The sequence below is a fragment of the Mixophyes fleayi genome, chromosome 1 (assembly GCF_038048845.1).
Source record: "Mixophyes fleayi isolate aMixFle1 chromosome 1, aMixFle1.hap1, whole genome shotgun sequence".
NCBI classification, from domain to species: domain Eukaryota; kingdom Metazoa; phylum Chordata; class Amphibia; order Anura; family Limnodynastidae; genus Mixophyes; species Mixophyes fleayi.
This window is the reverse complement of record NC_134402.1, coordinates 352,923,493-352,934,833: the sequence shown is the minus strand read 5'-3', so window position 1 is coordinate 352,934,833 and position 11,341 is coordinate 352,923,493. Positions and strand designations below refer to the sequence as shown.

The 11,341-nt window shown below is 38.9% G+C and overlaps 1 non-coding gene across 1 annotated transcript; it reads left to right on the top strand.

Moving 5' to 3' along the window:
• Nucleotides 1-8,348: 8,348 nt before the first annotated feature.
• Nucleotides 8,349-8,420, top strand: TRNAD-AUC (transfer RNA aspartic acid (anticodon AUC)). The gene has a single exon. It is a non-coding gene; the product is annotated as a tRNA-Asp (tRNA).
• Nucleotides 8,421-11,341: the final 2,921 nt, after the last annotated feature.

The following is an 11,341-nucleotide window of genomic DNA, read 5'->3' as shown; positions in this document are numbered from 1 at the left end:
TTGTGACAAACTTGAAAGTGTCAATTATTTTATTCATTTTTTTATAACAATCAATACTTATTCTTAAACCTCTCTGCAAACATTTGAATCAAGAGTCTTTTTACCTGGACCATGAATAATAAAAAAAAAAAATATTGAAATCAAACACATATGTTTTATTACCAAACATGTAAATATGATATCCGATATATATCAGATATTGCTGGTGTTATGGTTGAACTAAACCTAGATGATATCATCTCACAGAATATATTATAAAAACATGCATGTAACAAGACATAGCAATAGACAGTTTAATCTCTGAAAAAATCTTAAGAAAATAAAATATGTTTTTCCAAGACCATATATACCATCATATAAATGCCACAAAAACTGAAAGGGAATGCAGATTAACACATTTGTATGATATTATGTTAAACATTTAAATTACAATATTAATTATTTGCCTCTTCTTCTTTTAGTCATTGAGGCCTCTACCCAACCACAATGTCCTCTACCTTGTCCACCTCTGGTGCGAGCACTGCATTTTATTGGTGTGTTTTGGCCTGAACTAGTGGGGTTGCTACCAATATTGGTTTCCCAGATCTAGAAGGTGTGGGTATGTGTGACATAAGTAAGTGTTGCATTTGGGAACTCATGATAACATTTGTATTGATTTCTCTTAAGGTCCCATTAATATAATTTAAAATGGCATGCACACTACTTACATTGATTTATTTAAATGCATTAGCTATACGATTTAACACACTGTTACTAATATGCTGGTTTCTAATACCATACTACAGTGTGTATTATTTGGCCCATTTGATGGGATTGACTGTCCATGTAATCCTTTTGCCTCATTTGAAAGGCACCTATCGAATGTGCCAATTCAATGGCTGGTGCTGATCAACAGTGTGCTGCTGTGATGGTTGCTGTGGTGTGTGTGCTTATTCTTGTGCAGATATTTCAGAAGTGAGAACATATAAGTTTATGAGATTCCTCTAATTTAGAGGGCAGCTCACATTGATGTTTCTATAGAAGAAAATAAGGTAAGTATGATCCCATACAAGTGTGAATATATAATAGTTTAAAAAAAGTTAAATATTTTTATTTTATTTTGTCACCAGCAGTTTCAGGAATGGACACTGGTGTTATGAATGTTACATGTCTAGATTGAAAGTTTGATGTTTGATGGATACAAATGATAACTAGAGCAGTCTCTCAAATAAATTGACTTTGTGCACGTTGTACAATAATAAGCATAGATTTTGATGCTTGTAAAAGAGTAGGCCACCAGATGGATCCATTAATGATTTCAATAGTTTTCTTAAGCATGCAAGTCACTAGAAATATTAATGTATACGTAGCAAAAAAACGTCTTCTAGGACGTAATGGCGGAGGGGTTGTGCAGCTAATCCTCGTTAGTATAGTGGTAAGTTTCCCTGCCTGTCACGTGGGAGGCCGGGGTTCGTTTCCCCGATGTGGAGGCCTTTGTGTTTTTATTTCTCCAGTATAGATACATAGCAAAAAAGCAACAACTCAAATCTATTAAAAAGGAATTGCATACATCGGAAAAAAACACACGCATGCAGAAAAGTGGAATAGCCCACGTGGATAAAAACACACAATTTGTACAATTTGGAGATAAACCGTGTACCTCTTTTCATAAGCATGCAAGTCACTAGAAATATTAATGTATACGTAGCAAAAAACGTCTTCTAGGACGTAATGGCGGAGTGGTTGTGCAGCTAATCCTCGTTAGTATAGTGGTAAGTATCCCCGCCTGTCACGCAGGAGACCGGGCTTCGATTCCCTGACGGGAAAGCCTTTGTGCTTTTATTTCTCCAGTATAGATACATAGTAAAAAAGCAATAAAAGTACCTTAAGGCTATGCAACAACTCAAATCTATTAAAAAGGAATTGCGTACATCGGAAAAAAACACACGCATGCAGAAAAGTGGAATAGCCCACGTGGATAAAAACACACAAATCAATAAAAATATAATTGTATACATAGAAAAACATCATCAATTGAAAAGAAATAGAATCTTAGAGAAGACTGATAAAATACATTAGCAGCCATTAAAAATATCATTCACCTATCCCCCTTGATAAGTTCAATAAAGCATATAGAGCACTCAGTCTCCAGTTAAGAACATTTACATAACTACCAGGCCCTGTTTTATAATGTTTGACCACGTTTCCCCTGCCACTCTCTGTGTTATCCCTTACCACCAACAATTTAGCTCTCCATCTGTCCAAGCCCTTTATGCATCCCATCTATACCAAATGAACACATGGAATGTGTACAACCCTTATTGAGCCCATAGTTGAATGTTTATATCTTGTAAATAATAAAAAGCTAAAATATATATGAAAAAGAATGATGCACTGGGCGTTGCCTCTGTATCCCTGCTGCCTTGTTCCTTTGCCTTTATAGCTTTTCCTTTTCTAGGACACCACAAATATAATATCCTGAGTTGTTTTAAGAGATCTGTAGGACCGATACACCACATTAGTGGGCCCTGTTCTCAGGGACGTTCCTGGTCAGGTGCCTTCTGAAACTATCCTCGTGCCATATCCTGGTCCACTTTTATGAGATTTAAATTTTGGACTCATTCCACCACTTTTATGAGCACATTTTTATTAGCAATTTAGTTCCGGGAGGAAATGGGTTTTGCTAAATTCTTTTGGACTTTCCCCAGGATCTTGATCACCTGCATAGACAAAGAATTGGCATCGGAAGCATCAGAATTAGAGGAAAAGAAAAATGATTTTGCATGTCTGCTGTAAATACAAAAGAAAGTTATAGACCCAGCACATGATTGGAAACTCTTATTATAGGCAAACTCAGCCCAAGGTACATATTTTGGCCAATATTAATGTATACGTAGCAAAAAAACGTCTTCTAGGACGTAATGGCGGAGGGTGTGTGCAGCTAATCCTCGTTAGTATAGTGGTAAGTATCCCCGCCTGTCACGCGGGAGACCGGGCTTCGATTCCCTGACGGGGAGGCCTTTGTGTTTTTATTTCTCCAGTATAGATACATAGCAAAAAAGCAACAACTCAAATCTATTAAAAAGGAATTGCATACATCGGGAAAAAACACACGCATGCAGAAAAGTGGAATAGCCCACGTGGATAAAAACACACAATTTGTACAATTTGGAGATAAACCGTGTACCTCTTTTCATAAGCATGCAAGTCACTAGGAATATTAATGTATACGTAGCAAAAAACGTCTTCTAGGACGTAATGGCGGAGTGGTTGTGCAGCTAATCCTCGTTAGTATAGTGGTAAGTATCCCTGCCTGTCACGCGGGAGACCGGGCTTCGATTCCCTGACGGGGAGGCCTTTGTGCTTTTATTTCTCCAGTATAGATACATAGTAAAAAAGCAATAAAAGTACCTTAAGGCTATGCAACAACTCAAATCTATTAAAAAGGAATTGCGTACATCGGAAAAAAACACACGCATGCAGAAAAGTGGAATAGCCCACGTGGATAAAAACACACAAATCAATAAAAATATAATTGTATACATAGAAAAACATCATCAATTGAAAAGAAATAGAATCTTAGAGAAGACTGATAAAATACATTAGCAGCCATTAAAAATATCATTCACCTATCCCCCTTGATAAGTTCAATAAAGCATATAGAGCACTCAGTCTCCAGTTAAGAACATTTACATAACTACCAGGCCCTGTTTTATAATGTTTGACCACGTTTCCCCTGCCACTCTCTGTGTTATCCCTTACCACCAACAATTTAGCTCTCCATCTGTCCAAGCCCTTTATGCATCCCATCTATACCAAATGAACACATGGAATGTGTACAACCCTTATTGAGCCCATAGTTGAATGTTTATATTTTGTAAATAATAAAAAGCTAAAATATATATGAAAAAGAATGATGCACTGGGCGTTGCCTCTGTATCCCTGCTGCCTTGTTCCTTTGCCTTTATAGCTTTTCCTTTTCTAGGACACCACAAATATAATATCCTGAGTTGTTTTAAGAGATCTGTAGGACCGATACACCACATTAGTGGGCCCTGTTCTCAGGGACGTTCCTGGTCAGGTGCCTTCTGAAACTATCCTCGTGCCATATCCTGGTCCACTTTTATGAGATTTAAATTTTGGACTCATTCCACCACTTTTATGAGCACATTTTTATTAGCAATTTAGTTCCAGGAGGAAATGGGTTTTGCTAAATTCTTTTGGACTTTCCCCAGGATCTTGATCACCTGCATAGACAAAGAATTGGCATCGGAAGCATCAGAATTAGAGGAAAAGAAAAATGATTTTGCATGTCTGCTGTAAATACAAAAGAAAGTTATAGACCCAGCACATGACTGGAAACTCTTATTATAGGCAAACTCAGCCCAAGGTACATATTTTGGCCAATATAAGCGATTCTCTGGCACACTATACCTCGTTAGTATAGTGGTAAGTATCCCCGCCTGTCAAGGGGAGACCAGGGTTTGATTCCCCGATGGGGAGGCCTTTGTGCTTTTATTTCTCCAGTATAGATACATAGCAAAAAAGCAATAAAAGTACCTTAAGGCTATGCAACAACTCAATGCAACAACTTAATCCATTAAAAAGGAATTGCGTACATCGGAATAAAACACACGCATGCAGTAAAGTGGAATAGCCCACGTGGATAAAAACACACAAATCAATAAAATTATTATTGTATACATCATCAATTGAAAAGAAATAGAATCTTAGAGAAGACTGATAAAATACATTAGCAGCCATTAAAAATATAAAATAAGGGGAGGCCTTTCTGCTTTTATTTCTCCAGTATAGATACATAGCAAAAAAGCAATAAAAGTACCTTAAGGCTATGCAACAACTCAATGCAACAACTTAATCCATTAAAAAGGAATTGCGTACATCGGAAAAAAACACACGCATGCAGAAAAGTGGAATAGCCCACGTGGATAAAAACACACAAATCAATAAAAATATTATTGAATACATAGAAAAACATCATCAATTGAAAAGAAATAGAATCTTAGAGAAGACTGATAAAATACATTAGCAGCCATTAAAAATATCATTCACCTATCCACCTTGATAAGTTCAATAAAGCATATACGTAGCAAAAAAACGTCTTCTAGGACGTAATGGCGGAGAGGTTGTGCAGCTAATCCTCCTTAGTATAGTGGTAAGTATCCCCGCCTGTCACACGGGAGACCGGGGTTCGATTCCCCGACAGGGAGGTGTTTTTATTTCTCCAGTATAGATACATAGCAAAAAAGCAATAAAAGTACCTTAAGGCTATGCAACAACTCAAATCTATTAAAAAGGAATTGCGTACATTGGAAAAAAACACACGCATGCAGAAAAGTGGAATAGCCCACATGGATAAAAACACACAAATCAATAAAAATATTATTGTATACATAGAAAAACATCATCAATTGAAAAGAAATAGAATCTTAGAAAAGACTGATAAAATACATTAATATCTTGTAAATAATAAAAAGCTAAAATATATATGAAAAAGAATGATGCACTGGGCGTTGCCTCTGTATCCCTGCTGCCTTATTCCTTTGCCTTTATAGCTCTTTCATAAGTCAGGGTTTGATAATCATTCATCTATACATATAACTTCTATTATCGCAACCGTGGCATTCTTTTATGTCCTCCAGCAGCAAAAACCAGTGAGTAACCCCCTCCCATAAATACTTGAAACACATGTCAAAGATTACGGCATTTATAAACCCCTCATTATTACTGTTTCCAATTGTCTGAAGGCAGCACACTGTTCTAGGGGAGGTTTAGTCCATCGGTGCAAGCCAACTTTGGAATTAAAAGAACAAACATTTTCCTTTTCTAGGACACCACAAATATAATATCCTGGGTTGTTTTAAGAGATCTGTAGGCCTGATACACCACATTAGTGGGCCCTGTTCTCAGGGACGTTCCTGGTCAGGTGCCTTCTGAAACTATCCTCTTGCCATGTCCTGGTCCATTTTTATGAGATCAAAATTTTGGACTCATTCCACCACTTTTATGAGCACATTTTTATTAGCAATTTAGTTCCGGGAGGAAATGGGTTTTGCTAAATTCTTTTGGACTTTCCCCAGGATCTTGATCACCTGCATAGACAAAGAATTGGCATCGGAAGCATCAGAATTAGAGGAAAAGAAAAATGATTTTGCGAGTCTGCTGTAAATACAAAAGAAAGTTATAGACCCAGCACATGATTGGAAACTCTTATTATAGGCAAACTCAGCCCAAGGTTCATATTTTGGCCAATATTAATGTATACGTAGCAAAAAAACGTCTTCTAGGACGTAATGGCGGAGGGGGTGTGCAGCTAATCCTCTTTAGTATAGTGGTAAGTATCCCCGCCTGTCACGCGGGAGACCGGGGTTCGATTCCCCGACGGGGAGGCCTTTGTGCTTTTATTTCTCCAGTATAGATACATAGCAAAAAAGCAATAAAAGTACCTTAAGGCTATGCAACAACTCAAATCCATTAAAAAGGAATTGCGTACATCGGAAAAAAACACACGCATGCAGAAAAGTGGAATAGCCCACGTGGATAAAAACACACAAATCAATAAAAATATTATTGAATACATAGAAAAACATCATCAATTGAAAAGAAATAGAATCTTAGAGAAGACTGATAAAATACATTAGCAGCCATTAAAAATATCATTCACCTATCCCCCTTGATAAGTTCAATAAAGCATATAGAGCACTCAGTCTCCAGTTAAGAACATTTACATAACTACCAGGCCCTGTTTTATAATGTTTGACCACGTTTCCCCTGCCGCTCTCTGTGTTATCCCTTACCACCAGCAATTTAGCTCTCCATCTGTCCAAGCCCTTTATGCATCCCATCTATACCAAATGAACACATGGAATGTGTACAACCCTTATTGAGCCCATAGTTGAATGTTTATATCTTGTAAATAATAAAAAGCTAAAATATATATGAAAAAGAATGATGCACTGGGCGTTGCCTCTGTATCCCTGCTGCCTTATTCTTCCATATAGCCTTTATAGCTCTTCCATAAGTCAGGGTTTGATAATCATTCATCTATACATATAACTTCTATTATCGCAACCGTGGCATTCTTTTATGTCCTCCAGCAGCAAAAACCAGTGAGTAACCCCCTCCCATAAATACTTGAAACATATGTCAAAGATTACGGCATTTATAAACCCCCCATTATTACTGTTTCCAATTGTCTGAAGGCAGCACACTGTTCGGTGCAAGCCAACTTTGGAATTAAAAGAACAAACATTTTCCTTTTCTAGGACACCACAAATATAATATCCTGGGTTGTTTTAAGAGATCTGTAGGCCCGATACACCACATTATTGGGCCCTGTTCTTAGGGACGTTCCTGGTCAGGTGCCTTCTGAAACTATCCTCTTGCCATGTCCTGGTCCACTTTTATGAGATCAAAATTTTGGACTCATTCCACCACTTTTATGACCACATTTTTATTAGCAATTTAGTTCCGGGAGGAAATGGGTTTTGCTAAATTCTTTTGGACTTTCCCCAGGATCTTGATCACCTGCATAGACAAAGAATTGGCATCGGAAGCATCAGAATTAGAGGAAAAGAAAAATGATTTTGCATGTCTGCTGTAAATACAAAAGAAAGTTATAGACCCAGCACATGATTGGAAACTCTTATTATAGGCAAACTCAGCCCAAGGTACATATTTTGGCCAATATAAGCGATTCTCTGGCACATGACACTTTACTTATTGATTCCAAATTTGGTTTACTTATTCTGCCTGTCCATCGTAACATAAAGAAAAAAATGCAGTCTGGCGCCAAGGAGATTGCAAAACGCCTTGTACAATTTGGAGATAAACCGTGTACCTCTATCAAAGACAATATTCCCTGTTATTCCATGCAACCTTAAAATATGGGTGTTAAATACATTGGCTAATTCCCGAGCTGAATGCACCCGAGAAAGCAGAAGAAGTAGAGTCGCTTTTACTGAAACGGACAACGTTAAATCAAATGATAGATCTACCGATGGACACTGGCAAATCAACTATAAAAATCATTATAAATGTTACTGTATGCATAGGAAGAACTCACTGCCAGGATGAATTGGCAGAGCTTCCGTGCAGCTAGTCCATAGATTATCGGGATTGGGAGAGTGAGAAAATGATAACTAGAGCAATGTCTCAAATAAATTGACTTTGTGCACGTTGTACAATAATAAGCATAGATTTTGACGCTTGCAAAAGAGTAGGCCACCAGATGGATCCATTAATGATTTCAATAGTTTTCATAAGCATGCAAGTCACTAGAAATATTAATGTATACGTAGCAAAAAAACGTCTTCCAGGACGTAATGGCGGAGGGGTTGTGCAGCTAATCCTCGTTAGTATAGTGGCAAGTATCCCCACCTATCACGCGGGAGACCGGGGTTCGATTCCCCGACGGGGAGGCCTTTGTGCTTTTATTTCTCCAGTATAGATACATAGCAAAAAAGCAATAAAAGTACCTTAAGGCTATGCAACAACTCAAATCCATTAAAAAGGAATTGCGTACATCGGAAAAAAACACACGCATGCAGAAAAGTGGAATAGCCCACGTGGATAAAAACACACAAATCAATAAAAAGATTATTGTATACATAGAAAAACATCATCAATTGAAAAGAAATAGAATCTTAGAGAAGACTGATAAAATACATTAGCAGCCATTAAAAATATCATTCACCTATCCCCCTTGATAAGTTCAATAAAGCATATAGAGCACTCAGTCTCCAGTTAAGAACATTTACATAACTACCAGGCCCTGTTTTATAATGTTTGACCACGTTTCCCCTGCCGCTCTCTGTGTTATCCCTTACCACCAGCAATTTAGCTCTCCATCTGTCCAAGCCCTTTATGCATCCCATCTATACCAAATGAACACATGGAATGTGTACAACCCTTATTGAGCCCATAGTTGAATGTTTATATCTTGTAAATAATAAAAAGCTAAAATATATATGAAAAAGAATGATGCACTGGGCGTTGCCTCTGTATCCCTGCTGCCTTATTCCTTTGCCTTTATAGCTCTTCCATAAGTCAGGGTTTGATAATCATTCATCTATACATATAACTTCTATTATCGCAACCGTGGCATTCTTTTATGTCCTCCAGCAGCAAAAACCAGTGAGTAACCCCCTCCCATAAATACTTGAAACACATGTCAAAGATTACGGCATTTATAAACCCCCCATTATTACTGTTTCCAATTGTCTGAAGGCAGCACACTGTTCTAGGGGAGGTTTAGTCCATCGGTGCAAGCCAACTTTGGAATTAAAAGAACAAACATTTTCCTTTTCTAGGACACCACAAATATAATATCCTGGGTTGTTTTAAGAGATCTGTAGGCCCGATACACCACATTAGAGGGCCCTGTTCTCAGGGACGTTCCTGGTCAGGTGCCTTCTGAAACTATCCTCTTGCCATGTCCTGGTCCACTTTTATGAGATCAAAATTTTGGACTCATTCCACCACTTTTATGAGCACATTTTTATTAGCAATTTAGTTCCGGGAGGAAATGGGTTTTGCTAAATTCTTTTGGACTTTCCCCAGGATCTTGATCACCTGCATAGACAAAGAATTGGCATCGGAAGCATCAGAATTAGAGGAAAAGAAAAATGATTTTGCATGTCTGCTGTAAATACAAAAGAAAGTTATAGACCCAGCACATGATTGGAAACTCTTATTATAGGCAAACTCAGCCCAAGGTACATATTTTGGCCAATATAAGCGATTCTCTGGCACATGACACTTTACTTATTGATTCCAAATTTGGTTTACTTATTCTGCCTGTCCATCGTAACATAAAGAAAAAAATGCAGTCAGGCGCCAAGAAGATTGCAAAACGCCTTGTACAATTTGGAGATAAACCGTGTACCTCTATCAAAGACAATATTCCCTGTTATTCCATGCAACCTTAAAATATTGATCTACTGTGTACCGACCCGGCTTGTCAATTAACCCTTCTCCTGCTAAATCTCTGGCTTATCTGCATCAACTGATCTACTGTGTATCGACCCGACTTGTCAGTTAACCCTTCTCCTGCTGAATCCCTGGCTTAACTGCATCAACTGCATATAAAACATTATTTTATATTGACTTATTTTGTTTTTCCTGATTGTACATTTACAAATTTCTACTTTTTACCTGTTATTATTCTACTATTTATATGCCTTTTTCTTGTTTTTCCTGATTTTATATTTACCAGCAACTAGTTTTACCTGTTATTATTCTTGCCTATTTCCATTGTCCTTATTACCTCTCCTTCTATTATTCTTTGCCTTCCATGCCCTAATTGGTTATTGTCCTCCATCTTGCTATTGTCTCCCTGCTTATTCTTACCTGTTATCCGCTGTCCTTACTATCTTACTGTTCTGCTATCATTCTTACCTGTCTTCATTGTCCTTATTATCTCACTGTACTGTTGTTCCATGCCCTCCACGCCCTAATTCGTTATTATCTTCCACCTTTTCATTGTCTTCCTGCCTTTGTTCTTACCTGTTTTTCACTGTCCCCACTATCTCACTGTTCTGTTACTCTCTCTCCCTACTATGCCTCCCCGCTCTCACTCCATACCCATACTCTCCCCCCGCCCTACCTCTCCCGTTCCTCCCCGCCACCCCCCGCGCGCTGCTCATCTTGCTAACCTCATCCCCATTTCCCCCCTCTCCTCTCCCCCTTTCTTCTGTGCCCTCTGGAATGCCAGATCCGTCCGCAACAAGCTGACTGCTATCCATGACCTCTTTCTATCCAACTCCTTTAACCTTCTTGCCGTTACTGAAACCTGGCTCTCCGATTCTGATACTACTTCCCCCGCTGCCCTCTCCTATGGTGGCCTCTCCTTCACCCACTCCGCCAGGCCTGGTGCCTGCCCTGGCGGTGGAGTTGGCCTCCTCCTCTCCTCCACCTGTACTTTTCGTGTCATTCCCCCTGAACCCTCCCTCTCCTTCTCCTCTTTTGAAGCTCACTCCATCCGCCTCTTCTACCCCATCCATCTCCGTGTCACTGTCATCTACCGCCCCCCTGGCGCCACCTCCCTCTTCCTTGACAACTTTGCTAGCTGGCTTCCTCACTACCTCTCCTCCGATCTCCCCTCGATCATTCTTGGTGACTTTAATATCCCCATCGACAACCCCACCTACCCTGCTTTCAGCAAACTGCTCACCCTCTCTTCCTCCCTTGGTCTCACCCAATGGACCTCCTCCTCTACCCACTGCCTTGGTCACTCCCTTGATCTTGTCTTCTCCTACCTATGTAATCTCTCCGACTTCTCCATCTCTCCCTTTCCTCTATCCGACCACCATCTTCTCTCCTTCTCTCTCTCCTCTTCTCC